Below are 9,334 nucleotides of genomic sequence, written 5' to 3'. Positions count from 1 at the left end.
TTGTCTAGATAATCGAGTAAGCCAAGGACCTAGTACTTGATTAGACGCTCTTCGTGGGATCGACCCTTATACACCCTATATTATAAATTCGACTTGTATACTTGGAGCAAATAGGTATATTTTGGATTTAAATTGGAGTACATATTTGAAATGCATCAAGTTTTTGTCATTATTGTTGGGAAGCAGCAATATTAGGGTCAAGCAAACATTATTAATTTAGACATTTTCTTTAATTTTATTAAAAATTTGTATAATTTATTTGCATAAGTATTTGTTAAGTGTTTGGTGTGGAATTGTTAAACCCTATTATATGCTTTTAATTGTAGCGTATGCACCTAGTTTTACTAGTTATTGCTCCATTTGATTCAGAAATTGAGAGGACAATAAGGAGACAAAGAAGGAATGCATTACAAGTGGAGGAGGAGATGCACCAATAGAGGGAGTCTTTATTAAATTTGTGACAGCCCCACCTCACCTTAAGGCGAACCAAAGGGTTTGGCAGACTGCCTGCCCATCTCTCGCCGGGACTACGGATCTGGAACAAACGGAAACCCTACCAAACGCTCAAAGGAACTTCGAGAAGGTAAACATTCAGAACCCAATTGAGCCAAACTAAAAGATACAGTCAATCTTTGGTACAATGTTCCCACGAAAAAACAAATCAAAACGAAATAGAAGTGCCGCTAGGATTACTAAGCTAATCACACCCTGAAATACTTGTTCCGAAAGATAATACAGTGCTCGAGCGCTACAACGATCGAAAAAAAAACAAAATGAAGAACGAAAACAAGCAGCGGATGAACAGTGACTGCCACGTCACAATCCAACAAAAAACAAGTAAACTTTGTCTAACATAAGAAAATGTACATTCCCAAATACATATGCTACATAAACATGAGGAAACTCTTTAAAATATACATATTAGTAAGTTTACAAACCAAAAGGAAACATTGTATTAAGATACATTTAGGGTTTCCAAATTGTCGAGAAGTTATACCAAAAGAACAAAAGAATTTCTAACTAGCTCAACTCATTCTTCAAAACATCGAAATTCCAAAGATTGTTCCCTGTAAGGAAAACAAGGATAACGGAACGGGGTGAGTTAGAAGTTCAGTGAGGTACCAAAAGTATAAACAGTAGAAATCATGAGGAATCACGTTTAGGGCACATATACACATCAAAATAAGAGAAATGAATGAACACCATAAATTAAAGGATACAGGTGGCTCTCAGGAGCCAAATTCCCATTGCAATATTTGATCTCAACCTCGTTGACCCTCTGTCAACGTTAATGAAACACACATATCCGTAGACCCTGCATACACCAAAATCCAGTTCACCAAACATACCCCTTACCGGGTTCGAACGCCAAACAGGAACATGAATGATAATACTCGAGTATACCGGAAATCTAGAGTCTCCAATACCCAAAGATTTTCCAAGAACAGGTACCCATTGATTGTCAATTTTGCTCAACCAAGCCCTTGCTGGTTCGATTCAATTGACTCCCCATGAGGTTGAACTCAGGTTTAACAGGAAGATCGTTAGATACACTTCCAAACGACATCATAACAGGCTCAGACAACAAGTTCAAATTGATACAGGAACTAGTAGACAAACAAGAGAAATGAGAGTGATAAAGTACATCCTCGTCTCTTACAAAATAAACAGTCGGTGAAGACATTCAAATAGCAATTTGCAAGTACAGATAACTAATTTAGCAATAATTCAGGGGAGTGGTACACTCACCAGTTAAAGCAAGGATACTTCAAAAGTTTCAACCAAAGTAGGGCTCTAATCACTAAGAAACCCTAGAATAACCAAGGTAAACAATTATGGTTCCCACAGCCACAAATCCAGTAAATAAGATGCACAAATGAGGCTCAACTACAAGTCGTATACCTCTCCAAATAATTACAAATGCAAGGGTGTAAAACATGATTTTTGGAACGAAAAAATAACATGAAGACCTAGGGCTCGAATAACCCCAAAAGCCCTTCTTATATATAGCCCAAACCAAACCAAATTCGAAGAAATCCAACATTCCCAAAATTTGGAAAGCATATCCCCTACATTTCATTACTTTTCCATCCTACAAGCAACCCCAATTCATTTCAAATGAACCACATACACATCATAGACTATAAAACACACCTTTTGGCACAATAACCACAACTGAAGCTACATTTATTGGATTGAAATGAATTTTATGGCGTTTCGAAACCAAGACATACCTACATTTCTTATGAAGGCCTCCAAAGCTAAAACATGCATTTTCAGGGTCAAAAATGGAAATCTCCATGAAAAAGGAAATCTGTCCGCGAAACAGGGCTCATGGGCAGTCAAGGGTATTTCGGTCATTTCACATGCTATAATGCGAGTATCGAGTTGAAATTTTGTAGACAGCTAGTTAACACCATTTGCTACAACTTTCATGTTTTAATCAAAGCCTGATTCAGCCTCTAACATGCACGAATAAAGCTGGTCAGAACAGGGCAGATTGGAAACCCTATAACTGAAATTTTCTGTACAAACTGAAATTTTCCGCAAACAAGCACAACTAACATATAAAAGCTTCACTTTACACCATATCAAGTCATCATTCCATGGCCAACCAATAATTATCATGTGAGGGCAGAAAATTCACCAATAAATCTGAAATTTAGCTAACTCTTCCTCAAACTATAAAATCTTCCATAAAATAGCATATTTGACCACTAAAACCCACTAATTTGACATTTGCAAGAACAAAGAGGAAGTTTTCAAGCAAGGTACCTTGACACTTCAAGAAAGATGATAGCTTAGGATTTTCCTTTCACAAATCCCTCCACTAGAAGCTTTAATCCTCCTTAGTAAGCAACTTGGATGGAGTAATTTGATAATTCAACGGTTGAAACTCAAGATTTAAGCAAGAATTGAAGTTGAAGTTGAAGAAACTCTCTTGGTTTTCTCCTCACAAAATTCGGCCAAGGCACAAGGAAAATGAAGAAGGTTTGGTCAATTTTTTTGGTATTTAGTAAAGGTGAAAATTGGTCAAAGTCCAAGTTCGAATAGTTTTGTGACAAATGGTCCTTTAGGGTTTCAATCCTATCCTTTTGTCTACCAATGGGAATTTATCTAACTAACCACTAATTGTCTCCTAGCACCTTGTACAGTAATATTCCTTCATACAAAACTTAACCTAGTCGCCAAAATGTTATCGCACTTACCGCACTAGCGGGTCCCACGTTCTTAATACACTGCCAAATTGAACGTACACTAACTTATACCAGAAAATGATTTAAAAACGCTATTTACTTATGAAATATATAGAAAATGTATTATTTTAAAGGAAAGGAATAAAAATATAGGCAAAGAAATAAAATAATGCCTGTAAAATGTGAAAATTTTCAGGTTCTCACACTCTCTTTACCTTAAAAAATTTCGTTCTCGAAATTTTCTTACCACCAGGATCTATAAAATCTAACGTAAACGGCGGATCGTACCTTTTATGTCCTCAGACGAGTCAGGGGTTTGATGTGACTCTAAGGAATACACCCGAGCCGACACCTTCGGTCCAGTCCCTTCCCCCTTCAACTGCTTAGAGTTGGTCTTGGTTGATTGTCGATTCCCACTCCCTTCTCAGGATCGGCCTGGACAATTAGCGATTTGATGATCTGCACTCCTGCAACGTAAACATTTTCTTGTTTTTTTTCAGCAGACATCCTCCGTGTGATTCAGCTTTCCACAGTACCTGCAGGGACCATAAGCAGAGCCCGAGCCTCTCTGGGAAGCATCACTTGACATTCCAGGAAATCTTACCCCTCCAGTTCCCTTTCTGAGCTTGGGAGGTATACTCGTATCTTCTTGTCCCTTGCTACTTCCAGGAATAGCTTTTTTCTTCGCCTGAAAGGTTCTAACTTGTAACCTTGCACTTTCAACTCGTTGAGCTTTTTCCACTGCGTCACTGAAGGCCTTTAGTTGGGCTACAGCCAGATCCTTCTGAATCTCAACATTTAAGCCCTTATTCTCCTTTGCTCAGTTACAATCAGCTCGGGAGCGAACTTAGACAATTTAGTGAACTGGCTCTCATATTCGGCAACAGTCTGAGCTCCCTGACGAAACCTAATGAACTCATCTTCTTTCTTTTCTTGAATTAGAGGTGGAAAGTACTTTGCGTTGAACTCTCTCATAAAATTCACCCAAGTCCTCGGTGTTTGTTCTCTTTCCCATTTCAGTCTTATTACATTCCACCAAGAACGGGGTGCTCCTTCCAGTTGGAAGACAGCAAATATCACTTGTCTTTCCTCAGTATAATGTAACACCGCAAAAATATCAATCATCTTCTCTAGCCACCGCTCGGCCACATCAGGGTCTGGTCCACTAAGAAATTTCGGTGAGGAGAACTTCTGAAATCGTTCGAGAGCCCTACATTCCCTCTCTATATGGTTACCAGGGTTTCCAGGTTGAGGAATAGGGTTTTGGCCCTGATGCTCTATTACGTGAGCTAAAAGATCAGTCATGCCCTGGATAGCCGCAACTACCTGAACGTTAGGATCCACTCCAGGTTCAGGGTTGGGTTCAGGCATTGGTTCCCGATTTTTCCCTTCATTCGAGGGTTGCCTACGTCCACGGCCTCGGCCTCGTCCACTACGAGTTCCTTTCATTGGATTAACTAATCTAGGCTCTAGGCGCGAATACAAGATACAAACTAGCGAGTTCAATCAGTCAGATATATATATAATACGTCCGAATCAATTCAAAAACAAATATACATATAACATGACTATATCAAACAATCACACAGTAATAGTCAGTCAGATACAAGCATAGGAAATCCTATAGAAGTAAGGGGTCGTTCAATGGTACACACTACGGACTAGACCAAAAGTACAAAAGCAACTAACGAAAAGCTCCCCCCTAGGGTTCCATCCACAATCTACAAGAATATCACAATTTATATCTTAATCAAGGTTAGTCATATTTAATAACATTCGAACAAATCACACGAAATTCCATAGAATCACATTTCTAGTTTGTCGAAGTCATTTCTAACCTAGGTTCTCATTTCTTTCGTATCCGTGTACAAGAATCCCAAAGAAAATAATTCACAACTCGAGCCGGCTGATCCCAAGCGTAAATCATTCATATTAAAGATTCATACCCGACATACATATCTATCTTCCGCAAGTATCATAATAAGTAATTTACACTTATAACAGACACGATTCAGAGCCTACGCCCAAGAAAATCACTAATTCCTTTACACTTATTCACACAATCGGGACCGTAACACCACTTGGCCCAAGCTCACTCCGCGCAGAGACCACGCGAAATGGCTCTGATACCACCTGTGACAGCCCCACCTCACCCTAAGGTGAACCAAAGGGTTTGGCAGACCGCCTGCCCAACTCTCGCCGGGACAACGGATCTGGAACAAACGGAAACCCTACCAAAAGCTCAAAGGAACTTCGAGAAGGTAAACATTCAGAATCCAATTGAGCTGAACTAAAAGTTACAGTCAATCTTTGGTACAACGTTCCCACGAAAAAACAAATCAAAATGAAATAGAAGTGCCGCCAGAATTACTAAGCTAATCACACCCTGAAATACTTGTTCCGAGAGATAATACAGTGCCCGAGCGCTACAACGACCGAAAAAAAATAAAATGAAGAACGAAAACAAGCCGCAGATGAACAGTGACTGCCACGTCACAATCCAACAAAAACAAGTAAACTTTGTCTAACATGAGAGAATGTACATTCCTAAATACATATGCTACGTAAACATGAGGAAACTCTTTAAAATATACATATTAGTAAGTTTACAAACCAAAAGGAAACATTGTATTAAGATACATTTAGGGTTTTCAAATTGTCGAGGAGCTATACCAAAAGAACAAAAGAATTTCTAACTAGCTCAACTCATTCTTCAAAACATCGAAATTCCAAAGTTCGTTCCCTGTAAGGAAAACAAGAATAACAGAACGGGGTGGGTTACAAGCTCAGTAAGGTACCAAAAGTATAAATAGTAGAAATCATGAGGAATCACGTTTAGGGCACATATACACATCAAATAAGATAAATGAATAAACACCACAAATTAAAGGATATAGGTGGCTCTCAGGAGCAAACTTCCCGTTGCAATACTTGATCTCAACCTCGTTGACCCTCCGTCAACGTTTAATGAAACACACATGTCCGTAGACCCCGTTTACGCCAAAATCCCGATCACCAAACATACCCATTACAGGGCCCGAATGCCAAACAAGAACAGGAATGGTAATACTCGAGTATACCGGAAATCTAGAATCTCCAAAATCCAAAGATTTCCCAAGAACAGACACCCATGGATTGTCAATTTTCCTTAACCAAGCCCTTACTGGCTCGATTCAATTGACTCCCCATGAGGTTGAGCTTAGATTTAACAGGACGGTAGTTGGATACACTTCCAAACGACATCATAACAGGCTCAGATAACAAGTTCAAATTGATACAGGAAGTAGTAGACAAGCAAGAGAAACGAGTGTGATAAAGTACACTCTCGTCTCATACAAAATAAACAGTCGGTGAAAACATTCAAATAGCAATTTGCAAGTACAGATAATCAGTTTAGCAATAATTCAGGGGAGTGTTACACTCACCAGTTAAAGCAAGGATACTTCAAAAGTTTCAACCAAAGTAGGGCTCTAATCACCAAGAAACCCTATAATAACCAAGGTAAACAATTATGGTTCCCACAGCCACAAATCCAGTAAATAAGATGCACAAATGAGGTTCGACTACAAGTCGTATACCTCTCCAAATAATTACAAATGCAAGGGTGTAAAACATGATTTTTGGAACGAAAAGGTAACATGAAAACCTGGGGCTCGAACAACCCCAAAAGCCCTTATTATATATAGTCCAAACCAAACCAAACTCGAAGAAATCCAACATTCCCAAAATTTGGACAGCATATCCCCTACATTTCCTTACTTTTCCATCGTACAGGCAACCCCAATTCATCTCAAATCAACCACATACACATCATAGACTATAAAACACACCTTTCGGCACAATAACCACAACTGAAGCTACATTTATTGGATTGAAACGAATTTTATGGCGTTTCGAAACCAAGACATATACCTACATTTCTTATGAATGCCTCCAAAGCTAAAACATGCATTTTCCTGGTAAAAAATGGAAATCTCCACGAAAACAGAAATTTGTCGGTGAAACAGGGTTCATGGGCAGTCATGGGTATTTCGGTCATTTAACATGCTACAGTACTCGTATCGAGCTGAAATTTTGTAGACAACTAGTTAACACCATTTGCTACAACTTTCTTGTTTTAACCTAAGCCTGATTCGGCTTCTAACATGCACGAATAAAGCTGGTCAGAACAGGGCAGATTGGAAACCCTATAACTGAAATTTTCTGTACAAACTGAAATTTTCCGCAAACAAGCACAACTAACATAAAAAAGCTTCGTTTTACACCATATCAAGTCATCATTCCATGGCCAACCAATAATTATCATGTGAGGGCAGAAAATTCACCAATAAATCTGAAATTTAGCTAACTCTTCCTCAAACTATAAAATCTTTCATAAAATAGCATATTTGGCCACTAAAACCCACTAATTTGACATTAGCAAGAACAAAGAGGAAGTTTCCAAGCAAGGTACCTTGACACTTCAAGAAAGATGATGGCTTAGGGTTTTCCTTTCACAAATCCCTCCACTAGAAGCTTTAATCCTCCTTAGTAAGCAACTTGGATAGAGTAATTTGATAATTCAACGGTTGAAACTCAAGATTTGAGCAAGAATTGAAGTTGAAGATGAAGAAACTCTCTTGGTTTTCTCCTCACAAAATTTGGCCAAGGCACAAGGAAAATGAAGAAGGTTTGGTCAATTTTTTTGGTATTTAGTAAAGGTGAAAATTGGTCAAAGTCCAAGTTCCAATAGTTTTGTGACAAATGGTCCTTTAGGGTTTCAATCCTATCCTTTTGTCTACCAATGATAATTTATCTAGCTAACCTCTAATTGTCTCCTAGCACATTGTACAGTAATATTCCTTTATACAAAACTTAACCTAGTCGTCAAAATGTTATCGCACTTACCGCACTAGCGGGTCCCACGTCCTTAATACACTGCCAAATTGAACGTACACTAACTTATACCAGAAAATGATTTAAAAACGGTATTTACTTATAAAATATATAGAAAATGTATTATTTTAAAGGAAAGGAATAAAAATGTAGGCAAAGAAATAAAATAATGCCTGTAAAATGTGAAAATGTTCAGGTTCTCACAAAATTGCCTTTAGTTGAACAAATGATGGTAGAAGAAACTAATAGGTGAGCTCTTTGAGTCTTTTTCCTGCAAAGGACTTAAGGTTCTCAAATAAGCATTACAGGGCCAATGGTAAAGGCCAACAATTTTGAGATTAAACCATCTCTCATATAAATGATTCAACAATCTCAATTTAAAGATAATACAATAAATGATCCAAATACTCACTTGACTACATTCTTAGAGATATGTGATACTATTAAAATGAATGGAGTAATTGAAGATGCCATTAGACTAAGGTTATTTCCTTTCTCATTCCATGATAAACCTAAGGTATTGTTGCAATTTCATGCTTCTAACACTTTTATTACTTGGGAGGATTTATCTCATGCTTTTTTGAATAAATGTTTTCCACCTGGAAAGATGGCTAAATTTAGAATGGATATAACTTTTTTAAGATAACATGATGGTGAGTCGTTATATGAAACTTAGGAAAGGTTTAGAGGCTTGCTAAGGAAATGTCCACATCATGGACTTCCCGATAGGCTTATAATCCAAACATTTTATAATGGCTTGCGCGACTCGGATGGTAGACTTATTTTCGCGTTTTATAAGGAGTTTGGGGAGAAGGGGGTCCTCGAGGCCGAGGCACTAGCAGTACTAGAAGGGTTGCGAGTGTGTACGGAAAAGGGGGTTTAGGAGGTGTTGGTGGAGGTTGACTCTGCAGTTCTTGTATCCTTTGTCAGGTCGTTGGCTCTGGGGGGGTGGTCGCATTGCAATTTGCTGAGGTAGATTCGTCGTCTACTGGAACAGGTGGCTGTGTCATTTATCCACATATTCCGGGAAGCAAATATGGTTGCGGACAGGTTAGCGGCTCTGCAAGGATATCCTAGTATGGTCTTTGACTCTGTTCAGCATCAGCCGAGGGAGATTGTGAGGACTCGCAAAATTTACTTATTTAAATTTTCTATTTCTAGCTTATTTAATTATTTATTTGGCCATTTACTCAGAATATTTTATTTTGACCTTTTATTACTCAATTACATAGAATAATAGCTCACATGTATTTTTAAAGTGA

At 38.3% G+C, this 9,334-nt stretch overlaps 1 non-coding gene across 1 annotated transcript; it reads right to left on the bottom strand.

Moving 5' to 3' along the window:
- Positions 1–8,685: 8,685 nt before the first annotated feature.
- Positions 8,686–8,792, bottom strand: LOC113710819 (small nucleolar RNA R71). Its single transcript, XR_003452999.1, has one exon. It is a non-coding gene; the product is annotated as a small nucleolar RNA R71 (small nucleolar RNA).
- Positions 8,793–9,334: the final 542 nt, after the last annotated feature.

Source organism: Coffea arabica, chromosome 9e, assembly GCF_036785885.1.
Source record: "Coffea arabica cultivar ET-39 chromosome 9e, Coffea Arabica ET-39 HiFi, whole genome shotgun sequence".
NCBI lineage: Eukaryota > Viridiplantae > Streptophyta > Magnoliopsida > Gentianales > Rubiaceae > Coffea > Coffea arabica.
This window is presented reverse-complemented; position numbering and strand designations above follow the sequence as displayed.